This window comes from Sebastes umbrosus, chromosome 15 (genome assembly GCF_015220745.1).
Source record: "Sebastes umbrosus isolate fSebUmb1 chromosome 15, fSebUmb1.pri, whole genome shotgun sequence".
Lineage (NCBI taxonomy): Eukaryota > Metazoa > Chordata > Actinopteri > Perciformes > Sebastidae > Sebastes > Sebastes umbrosus.
The window spans coordinates 3622984-3634045 of record NC_051283.1 but is presented as its reverse complement, the minus strand read 5'-3'; the positions used below and the strand labels follow the sequence as shown (position 1 = coordinate 3634045).

General features: G+C 41.5%; 1 protein-coding gene across 1 annotated transcript in view; it reads left to right on the top strand.

The window, feature by feature from the left end:
- The first annotated feature begins 1333 nt into the window (after positions 1 to 1333).
- LOC119503246 (protein shisa-7-like) overlaps positions 1334 to 11062 on the top strand; it is a 50043-nt gene continuing 40314 nt past the window's right edge. Inside the window, 2 exon segments of the mRNA XM_037794926.1 lie at positions 1334 to 1987; positions 2379 to 2456. The gene's annotated coding sequence lies outside the window, so the exon portion shown is untranslated.

The following is an 11062-nucleotide window of genomic DNA, read 5'->3' as shown; positions in this document are numbered from 1 at the left end:
TGATAAAAATTCTCATAATACATCGCCGCATAGCCCTGTCTGGGTTTATTTCACAACAATGACCTGCTAGCTGTAACATTATCCAGCTAATTACACGGCTACTTTACTGAGAAATCAATAATTTGACACAAAAGCGGTCCGCCAGTCTCACATCAGAACTACGTCCATTAGCACGGTCTGTTATATCTAGCAACGGTCTGCTATAAAGACATAATAGACTGTAGAACACCGTGATTGACCAATCAGAATCGAGTCATTTCAACAAACCCCGTTTAATAATAGTTGATAGCGATCAACTTCTCCTGATATTCACATCACTAGAAGCCATGTTGTCTGTTGAATGTTGACCTCAAGAATCCCTAGTACGCTGATGTAGGATGAGATTTATTTTTGTGAAGATCAATTTTGTAGATAGAGAGGCGAAGTCCCGCCGAAGAAGTCTAAACGGTAATCAATGGCGAGAGACAAATAATTATTTTGATCCTGTCCTGGTCATAGCTAAGTTAGCTAGTGTTGGTGACGTATCCTATGTTGTGCGAGACAAGAGATGTAGTTCACTGAGCGGTTTCACACAAAACTAAATGATACTACGACAAACCTATATGACAAACTGCGACTTTCTTGACTTGCAAAATTATGTTTTAAATTGACAAACATCGATATGTGTGATTCATGGAGCAAAATTCAAACGGGATGAAAAAAAAATTACGAAACAATGTTCCATGAGGTCCACCGGTAGGGCTGGGATTTCACCTCTCTCTTACCTTCTCAGGTTTATTAAAATAATTGACACAATTTAATCAATGGTAATACATTTATAGAGCCTAGATGTGTTCTGTTCCTTAAGTTAGACTGGCAATGACATGCGGCGCACCTTGCCTGTAACTATAGTAACGGTTGGTTGGCGGAGTGATATGATGATGAGGTGATGTGTTACGTGTGTTGTGAGTGTTCAGTTGTTCCACTGTGAAGATGTAGCTACATTAAAGTGGACGAAGTTCTCCTGCAGACACTGAAAGTAGTTTTAATTCGGTAACTACAAGTTTATAGTCAGCGTGTTACACTAACTGTAGAGGACAAGCTTCTTTGAAGGTAGGTAGGGCAAGTTCTGAAGAGCGAAAACCCATAAAAGATAAAAACAAAGACCAGCCAAAGCTAAGAACGTTAGCATATAGCTAGCTAGCTAAACAACCAGACGCTAGTCTAGTCCAGCGGTCAGAAACCTTTACTATCAAAAGAGACATTTTATGTTGAAAAAAAAAAATAATGTGTCTGGAGCCACAAAACATTTGAGCATTGTGATGAAGGTAACAGTTTATAGCCATTAGGGTTTGGTGTTGTTAACAAAAATGTTGAAACAAATGTAAAATAGCTAACAGGGATGACTATTTAATCATGTTTGGTCAGCGCATTAATATTAATGTGCACTACTTGTCTCCGCATTAATATTTACATTAACTGTCAGCAGTCAGGTGCGCGTGTATCGGGAATTTACCAACTGGTTTCGAACGCGGCTCAGCCAATCAGAGTCGAGGATGCGACCTTTCCTGCTCCGTGATTGGTTGATCGTTTCCAGCACTTGAGGAATGCGACCGTGGGCCAGAGCCATGTTGGCCAATCAAGGAGTCGTCCAGGGAGCGCAGCGGACCTGAGTGAGAGCAGTCAGAGTCGGAGAGGCGGAGGGAGCAACATCAGCGCCGTGGACGTGGAGCCTTTGAGCATCACACACATCATCCACCGCAACGATCAAAAAACTGAAAATAACGTGACTACACGAGAAAGATCTGTTTTTTCTAAACGCGTCCTCTCACCGGGTTTCTCCGCTTTCTTTGTGTTCTTGTGTTATTGTACTGGAGGAGAGCGAGGCTTCACTGCGGCTAATCAATTCTCCTCATCCAGACCTGGAATTACAATGAAACATGTAGGTGACACGTTTTCTCTCTCAGTCCAGGAACCACAATAGAGAAGACGGCGAAGAAGAAAGCAGGTAAAACATCTGTCTGAGCTCTGTTTTGTTGAAGAGACGTAAATGTTGTGAATTGGAGTGATAATGTGTTTTTTAACCGTGCGTAACTTCATAGATTACACATGTGTTTAGGAGGAAATGTGCTCTGTGAGTGTCTTATTTACATCACAACATCCTCCAGTCGATTTGTTTTATTGTTATACCTGACAGATAATGTTAACTTAAAGGCGTCAATGGTGCCACATTTTCATGCCACATTTTCCCTGCTAGGGCGCATGTGTGGCACTGCAATGTTTGCGCTTTATTGTTGAGCCTCCATTGATTTATTGAAGGGGAAAAAAACTGTAAGCTCCACCGCATTTTAGTCCCATTCATACGAGGCACTGTTTTCTTCTCGGTTTCTTCTAAAAAGGGGGAAAATGGTGACGGGTGCCGCATCTATAGGATCAGCATCCCCTCTGTGGAGCCCCCTGCGTAAAAGAAAAAACAGGTATTTTTTTACTGCCTTCATTTCTAGTCGCTGTTGTGCTGCTGCAGTGTGTTAGAGAGGCGAACAGGTTCTTAATCATGAGGCTGTTGTCTGATCTGCTGCCATACATAACGCACAATACAGTAACGCCTCGGCATAATGCAACAAAACCCTCCCATTTTGTGTCTCACTGTGATGCCATGAATGCAGCAGCAGCATCATCCATACATGGAGTCACCTAGCAGCTTAAAACAATGGGTTTGTGTGTATGCATGTGTGTGTTGCCACATTAGAGTCATGAAAAGACAGATCACACACATGCACAAACACACACACGCACACACACATGAGTGGCTCCAATGGGAGCATAATTGCCTCATGAATGCTAATGCATCATGTTAATGCAGAGAAACACTGCAAACTAAATGCTCCCCTCTGCACTGCTGCTGCCTCATGGGCTCACAGGTGCTCAGGCTAGCCTTACCTAACTTAACTGTGTGTGTATGTGTATGTGTTTTAGGCATGCATGCGTGTAGGTGTCTGTGTAGGTGCGTGTTTGTGGATGATATCACCTTGCATATGGTTGCAGGGCCATGTGTGTGGTTGAGGATGTGTTTTAACCAGGATTTTTTAGAGCTGCCGCACACCTACACCTGCCTCACTGGGTTACTAAAGTGAGGGTACATTAGAGAAGTGCTTCCCCGTCCTCCATAATTGACACAATCGGCCTGTTTGGCCACATAAAAAAAAATCTGGTGTTCAGCAAAGTGAGTAATTGAAAGTAAAATTAAAATCCAGCCTAACACACTTTAAATCTGTAAAAATAGTGAAAAATGTCCCTCTCAATTTCCCAGAGCCCAGGGTAATGTCTCCAAATCGCTTATGTTCGACTGGCAGTCCAAGATAAAACAGAATAGAGATGCAAGTAATGATTATTTTCATTATTGATTCATCTAGTAATTATGTTTTTGACAGGACTGCCCCGCCTCTTAGTCCATTAGTCAACGAATCGGTCGTTTTGATCTTAGTCGACTAAGATTTAATTTATCGATTAGTCAATTTTTCATGCTTTTTCCAAGCTGAATGACTTATTTCCAAGAAACTTATGAGCACATCTCTGGTGCACAAGTGGTGCTTTTATGTGATTCTTTGTGGAGAGATCTGTCGATTAAATTGTATGAGTGTTATTTGACTAAGAATGTCTTCGGTAGATGACAGCTCTAGTTTTTAATTAATGTATTAATTGTTTGGTCTATAAGATGTCACAAAATCCAGAAAAATGGGCTTTAAATTGCTTATTTAGTCCGTGCAACAGTCAAAAACCCAACAATTTTCAATTTACGGTGATGTAAAACCGAGAAAAGCAGAAAATCCTCACATTTGAGAGGTTGAAACCAATGAATACTTTGCACTTTGTCTTGATAAACAACTTAATCGGTTATCAGGATTGCTGTGGATTGATTTCCTCTGATTTAGGATTATTTTCATTATTAATTCACCTAGTAGTTATGTTTTTGATGAATTTATTAATTGTTTAGTCTATAAGATGTCAGAGGCTGAAACCACTTAATACTTTGCACTTTGTCTTGATAGATGACTTAATCGCTTGTCACTATTAGAGCTGCGACAATTAATCGATTAGTTGTCAACTATTACATTTATCGCCAACTATTTTAATAATCAATGAATTGGTTTGAGTAATTTTATAAGTAAAAAAGCCAAAATTTTCAGATTCCAGCTGGTCAATCCCTCAAAATCAAAGAGCGGAAGCTTCTTCTGAGATTTAACATGAACATGAGGGTAAACATCCTTTTACAGAAGAGGAAGAGAGGAGCACTGTGTACGCTCACAGCAGCCTCCACAGAGCAGACTGCAGTGCAGCCACAGGACGTGTTGTGTTTTTGAGTGAGGGGCAACGCTGCGATTCTAGGTATACGTATAACCCTACAGCTGAATGATCACACTTTCAAGCTGTTTGTGTTTCTGCGTACGCCTACCTTTGAGTGAAATCAACAAGTTCACGCCCACTCTCTGGGGGCTGTTGAAAGGCATTCTGGGAAACACAGGGAATCACTGACTGAAGTGGAAGCAGACGAGAATGTATACACCAAGTTGATGACAAAGGCATTGCACATCACAGATGGATGATATAAGAGTGTCAGAGGGGGGGTTGTTCCTTAAAATCTCAGCAATGTATCCCACACTCACACTGTATTATGGGTGATATTTACCTCAGTATTGTGTCTTTATAAAGCAGTGTAGTCGATTATTTGGAGTAACCCTTCCCGTGTTGCATGATGGGTAACTTCACTTACGGTTCTCGGGCCCCGGTGTGCTCATTCCCGATGTGGTGGAGGAGGTGGATCGTCTGTAGCTTCACCATCCATCATGGTTATTTTATGAGTCAGCGGTGATTAATCTGATCGGCGGTGGTCAGGCTTCCAGTGCACCCTAGAGAACGAGCTGGAAACGGGCTGCGTACGTACGTAGACAAACGGCCTTGACTGCATCCCTGGATGTTGGGGGATTTCACCGGCGGCTTGTGGAGACTCTCAGGTGTTCACGTCATCGCCGGGGACTTGAGTACACATGGCTGACGTTGTTCTCAGTAACAATCAACCTTTTGGAACAAACAACAATTGTATTTGTACTGTACAGTGACTAATTTTCGTGGATAACCCCCGCTGCATTATTGATGAATAAAAAGTGACGTCATATGTGCGCCGTTAGTTCTTCTGCAAAAAAGGAAATACCTCTTTGTCTAATTGTATCAGACGTTTTTTTATTAATGGTGACATGGCTCACCTGGTTGGACTCAATGCTGGCTGTTTCCATGTCAGCTGAGAATGTAGACAGTTCTACTGGATCACATTGAGAGCCTGCATGGCTGGACCGGAAGCTGTTTAGAGTCAATCAAATACTTAATAAAGACAAAGTAGAACATAGATTTTCACTGGCTGGGATTTAAGTGACTCTAGTTTTGTTTGTAGTTTTGGACGACCTCACTACTGAATGGAAAAACAAGCTTTTATATGCAAATCTCTCACATTTTGAGAATATATGCATTTCTGTTGTTCTGTGAATGAGAGGAACTGTCTCCAGTATAATAAATCTTGGTAAACTGGTAGTGGCTGAACAGTAAACCAAATATATCAGATTACTGACATTATGAATCTCCTGTTGACCAAAATTTACTCAATGCAATTTTCAATACATAAATTGCCTGAGTCCTTTTAATATTGAGCATCTTCTGAAACAGAGTCTGATCTGATACTTAAAGGTCCCATATTATAAAAAAGTGGAATGTTTTTTTATTATAAAGCAGGCTTAAGTGCTATATAAATACTGTGAAAGTATGAAAACGCTCAATCCACAGGGAAATACACACAGCCCGTATTCAGAAACTCTGCATTTGAAACAAGCTGTCAGGATTTCTGTCCATTTGTGATGTCACAAATATACAATATTTAGACCCTTTACACATATTTAAACGTAAACATTCTAAGTGTGTCCCAGTTTATTTCTGGTTGCAGTGTATGTGAATGTCATCAGCTGACAGGAATTACAAATGCACCCAAGCTGTTGCCTAGCAACGCAATTCTGTTGCAATTTCGACGCAATTCTGTCGAAATGCGCTATAACAGCTTTTAAGACAGAGGGTAAATACAGGCATATTCAGGCACACAGTATGAGGAACATAAAGTTTTTTTTTTTTAACATTACAGCATGTAAACATGTTCTAGTAGAAACACAAAATACAAGTATGAACCTGAAAATGAGCACGATATGTGACCTTTAAATGAACTTAAATGTAAATATCTATCTGACTCTTTGAAATAATAGCTGCAGCCTACTAACTCTGACATACCTTGTTTGTTTACTGGAGGTCCTGGTTAAAAAAAATATCAAGTTAATAAGCTTTTTATGATATTAATGAAAAGTTAACAGGGAGGATGTGACTCTTTAAACTGACGAATCGGGCTGTTGGAGTTGTTGGAACTACAGAAACACTACTAACGGTTGTACAGAGGTGTTGCAGAGTGGAGCTTCTTCCTTTTATAAAAGATCTTTGGCTGAGTACAAACACCAGACAACAGAAACGTCTCCTTTTGGCCGGCAATCTAGTTTTTAAATTTACATTTGCACAATCACACACTCTAATTTTCACTCATATATTCAGTAGAGGTCGACTGATGGTGGATTTTTAAAGACTGATATAATAACGATAGTTTGGAGCAGGAAAAAGCTTAAAGCCGATCAGTCGGCTGATACTCTATCTTCTTTACTTTTGCAGCAGCCTAGTCGGCTAAATCAGTTTTTTGTCACTCTGAATTTCCTAATTCATAAGAGAACATCCTGAAGTGTGATTTGGTCGATTACATCATTGGAAAAGATTCTATTTATTTACAATGAGCGATGGGCTGCTCTGTGGTTTACAGTATGACTGGCCAGGATTACTTCTGTTGCACGTCTTGCATTGTTAAATGCTGCTCTTACAAACCATTAATGTTTGTGCATATGCTGGGGTATGGAGGATCCTGAAGTGTGCGATTTAATTTCATGAATGGATGGTTATGGGGCTGGATTAGTTGGAAGAGAGAACGCCAAATTGGTACAATAAGCAAGTTAAAGTAACAAGGAATGATTTCTTTTACTCCTTGTCTTCCTGTCTTGTATCGTGGACAAAGAGCTGATAGTGTTGCGTTATATATTTGAGATAATTTATTTTCTCCCCCTCTAACCTTGACTTTGTGAATGGAGCCTCCATGCAAAACGGTGACGTACGTCCCCGCGTGACTGATGGCGGCTGTGCAGCCATCGGCAGCTATCGGAGCCCTGTTCCGCAGATTATGATAATTTAATCTGCCAAACCGATTTAAAGTGGACAAAACACCGCACAGTACAATAAAGAAAGGATCAGATTTGTATCACCTTTATTTCAGTCGATACTGATCCATTAAATTATGCCCCGGTCGACTCAGGACATCTCTAACAACCAATGACAATGGGGTTGGGGGATATGGCGATATGACAATATATACTGTGAGGTTATCACTTTAATAAATCTGGGTGTATTAGTTAGGGATGCTAATTTTGAAAAATGTTCTTAACCGATAACCGACCCTCGTTAACCGATTATTAACCGTTAACCGACAAGATTTGTGCCTCGCATGCAGCGGTGTACCAACTGCAGGAGCACAACAGATATTCGTTGACAGGAGTCCCCAGTTCACCTACCGGGAGCGTTAACTTAGCAGCTACGATGCTGCGTGTAGTGTCGCGGACATGCAGCCACTTTCCCAGTAAAAGTCTCCACCACACATTTAGTTTAGTTTAGCAGGTTGTCAGCTGTGTGTCTGCCCAGCGTAACTTTAGTGAGTGTCCAACAGTGTGTGTATTTGTGCTACGTAAGCAGCTCTAGCATTGCCGGAGGCTTCGTGCTCGCTGCCGCACACGTAGTCTGCGTAACTTTAGTCAGTGTCCAACAGACCGTGTGTGTGTGTGTTGGCGGTGAGTGTGAGGTTGTTGGTGGCGTTCTAGCTGTGAACGTAGGTGTAGCAGTGTGTGTACACTTTATTTGTCGGTGAATAAATGCTACAAAACTACAACTCCTCCACTCAAGCGAGCCAGAGACCAGAGCCGACTTCCTGTATCCTGCAACTCCGGCTCCACCTCTTAAGGTGGGCTGTTAAGGTGGACCAGCTTTTCTCCTTAAAGTGACGAGCCGCTCCTCTGAGCCGCTCAGCTTTTGAGTTAATTATTAACATTTATTTTAACCGCTTTAACCGATAGCGTTAATCAGTTAAAATGCATAATGTCGGTTAACGGTTAAACGGTTAATTATGGACATCCCTAGTATTAGTCCATTGCATGTCTTATTCAGCATTTGATTGTATTTAGCTCCACCTTCTCATGTAACTTCTGGTTGCAAAAAAACAAGATGGCGACGGCCAAAATGCTTAACTCGAGGCTTCAAAACGGCAGTCCACAAACCAATTGGTGACACCACGGTGACTACGTCCACTTCTTATATACAGTCTGTGAAAACACACAGACCATAAGTCCAACATTTTCAATTGGTCATACAGTAATTAATTAGGTCAAACAAATCAAACAGGAAGGAATTATGATGCCCTGATGTATTAAATAACACAGCATTGGTACATTTATTGTTATTAAGGTAATTGTGTCAATTTATAGACTAGTGCAGTGTCTGTTTCTTGCATGGCTGTTCAGAGCGGGCCGATTTATTCCCATATTATAGGTACAACTTGTTGCAACAATTGCTTATTTAATCCAAAGTGTTTTGATGATCACAGTGCTCATCACACACATGGTGCAACTCCTCACTTGTATCCACGTAATGATTTTATCTGGTGTCTTCCCACAACTTCTTTGTCTTTTCTTTTCCTGGGAAGACTCTTGGCAGGAGTCATTGTTGTTAAAAAGATTGTTTGTTGACTTGTTTTGTCGATTTTTGCTTGCCAGTGTCACTGTCTCAGCAAAGCAGAGCGGCCACCAAGTGGCTCTGTTCAAACCCAAAGTATTTACCAAGCCGTTAGTCATCGCATCTCAGCCCTGGAGTTGTGTACGACTGGCGCTAAGATGGGCTGAAAAAGCTCCTCGCTGGACCGACACCTTCCAGTTGGCTGTGAGGGAGGTGCAGCTCTGAGAGGCCTTTTTATTTCCCCTCAGTCATTTTAACCACCTTAAACAGACGGGACTACATCCCACTGCAGCACATACATGACTGCAAAACATTCTGTTTGCATGGAAGGGGATTAATTATCGCCTACATCAGATTGACTAATTATACAGTTGATAATCTTTTGAAAGAAATATTCAAAGTGGTTTCGCAGGCCGACTAACAGCAAATAAATCCGTGTGATATCGTCATTCACAGTGGCTGTCACTATCTGCTTCACAGTTATGATGAGAGCATATGGTGTCATAAACTGAGAGTGCGTGATGCAATCAATAACAACATTTACATATCACACATACAGCGATTCACCTCGCCAGTATAGATTAAACCTTTGCTGATGATTAAGCATTTATCCTATAGTTAATTTATTTTAAGACGTCATTTCACAGAGGTGTTATTTGCATTTTTTGCACATTAATTTACTGAATTTTATCTTATGGCAGTGTTACTTTGTGCTTCGTCACTGTACAACCGAGGGGTAGGTACGTAGGTGCCAGTAGTTCAGGTTACATGTTTGAGACAGAATTCATATTTTGGGAGGAACTTGCCGTCACCCAGGCCTGTCAGACTCCTGCAACTGCATCATGAGCAAGTCTAGTTCGTATTTGTGAGGCTTTTTCTGGTTGCCAGTAGTTGAATGATGCTAAGAGTTTAACCTACTGCTCTTTTTACTTTCGTAAACATCCTCTGGACTTAAGTACGGCTGCACTATTAATCAAAATTATATTGAAAACGCAATATAGCCCACTGCAATTTTTAAATCGCAGGATGAGGAGGAAATAACAATATTTGTTAAAGGTGAAATGTCAAAATACCATTTCAAATTAAATATTGTCGTGCTGCAGAGATGTCCTGACCTACACATCATATTCTACAGACTTAAGACTTAATCTTTGTTTGCTACGGTTCCCCCCAAAAAATCACACCATAACCATTTTAATATGTTTTTTAAAACAGATGCACGTACAGCTGGCGGTACCGTGAGGTATTATTAACGCGATGTGTTTCCGTTGCCTCTCTCATTCAGCAGCCTTGTTATGTTCGTTTAACGTTACGCTACGTTGTCTCTCACCGTCCAGTCATCTACCGAGTTTTTCTTCCTCACCGCGGACGGTCAGGACTAGAGCTCCCGCACCTCGATATCTCGCCACACATCCGTGTTGTTCTCGTCCGTCGTTCATCTCCGGTGTATCTGAAATCATTCCTGCTGCCGTCCCGCTGTTTGTTTATGAGCCACGGTGACCTGTGACAGTTACGTCACGGACTGTGCGCCTTCATTTTCAACCAAATAGGTTTGTCCTGCCCCATTTGTTAGCAACCCTGGTGCGTGCAATTCACATGGAAATCGACCCTGGTCCAACCCTGGTCCAACCCACCTCTCGACCTGGGTCGCAAAGGCGAGTCGATCAACGCGGGTTAACCCTTTCATATACACAACCAACCCTGGTTCAACCCTGGTTGAGTCCTTAGTGTGAAAGGGGTATTTGTTGGTAATGAAAATTGGAAACCTGTTGTGCGTGGTTACTCCTCACATCCCCTTAACTGTTGTAAGTCAGTCCCTTGATGTTAGATCATGGCTTTCTAGTGGTGTCTGTCTGTCTGTGGCAGGGTGTTATGCAGGGAAAAACTATAAGTAGGCCAGTGTGACCAGAGCTCCTAAAAAGCAGTTGTTAATGAATTCATAATAGCAGTTGTCACTGGAAATGAGATGGACTTACTGTAAAGTTCACACCTGTCGCAGGCCGCCACGCTTGCTGCCGAAGTTAAAACGTTGCAGGTTTTATGATGGGAATAGAAAAATCTGAGAAGTTGTTATGTATTCTTACCTGCAAACTGTGATGTAACAACTAAATATTCCCTGTTGTCGAGGGAGTGCGGGTCATGGGAGTTTTAGAATCACAACCCACAACGGAGATGCCTT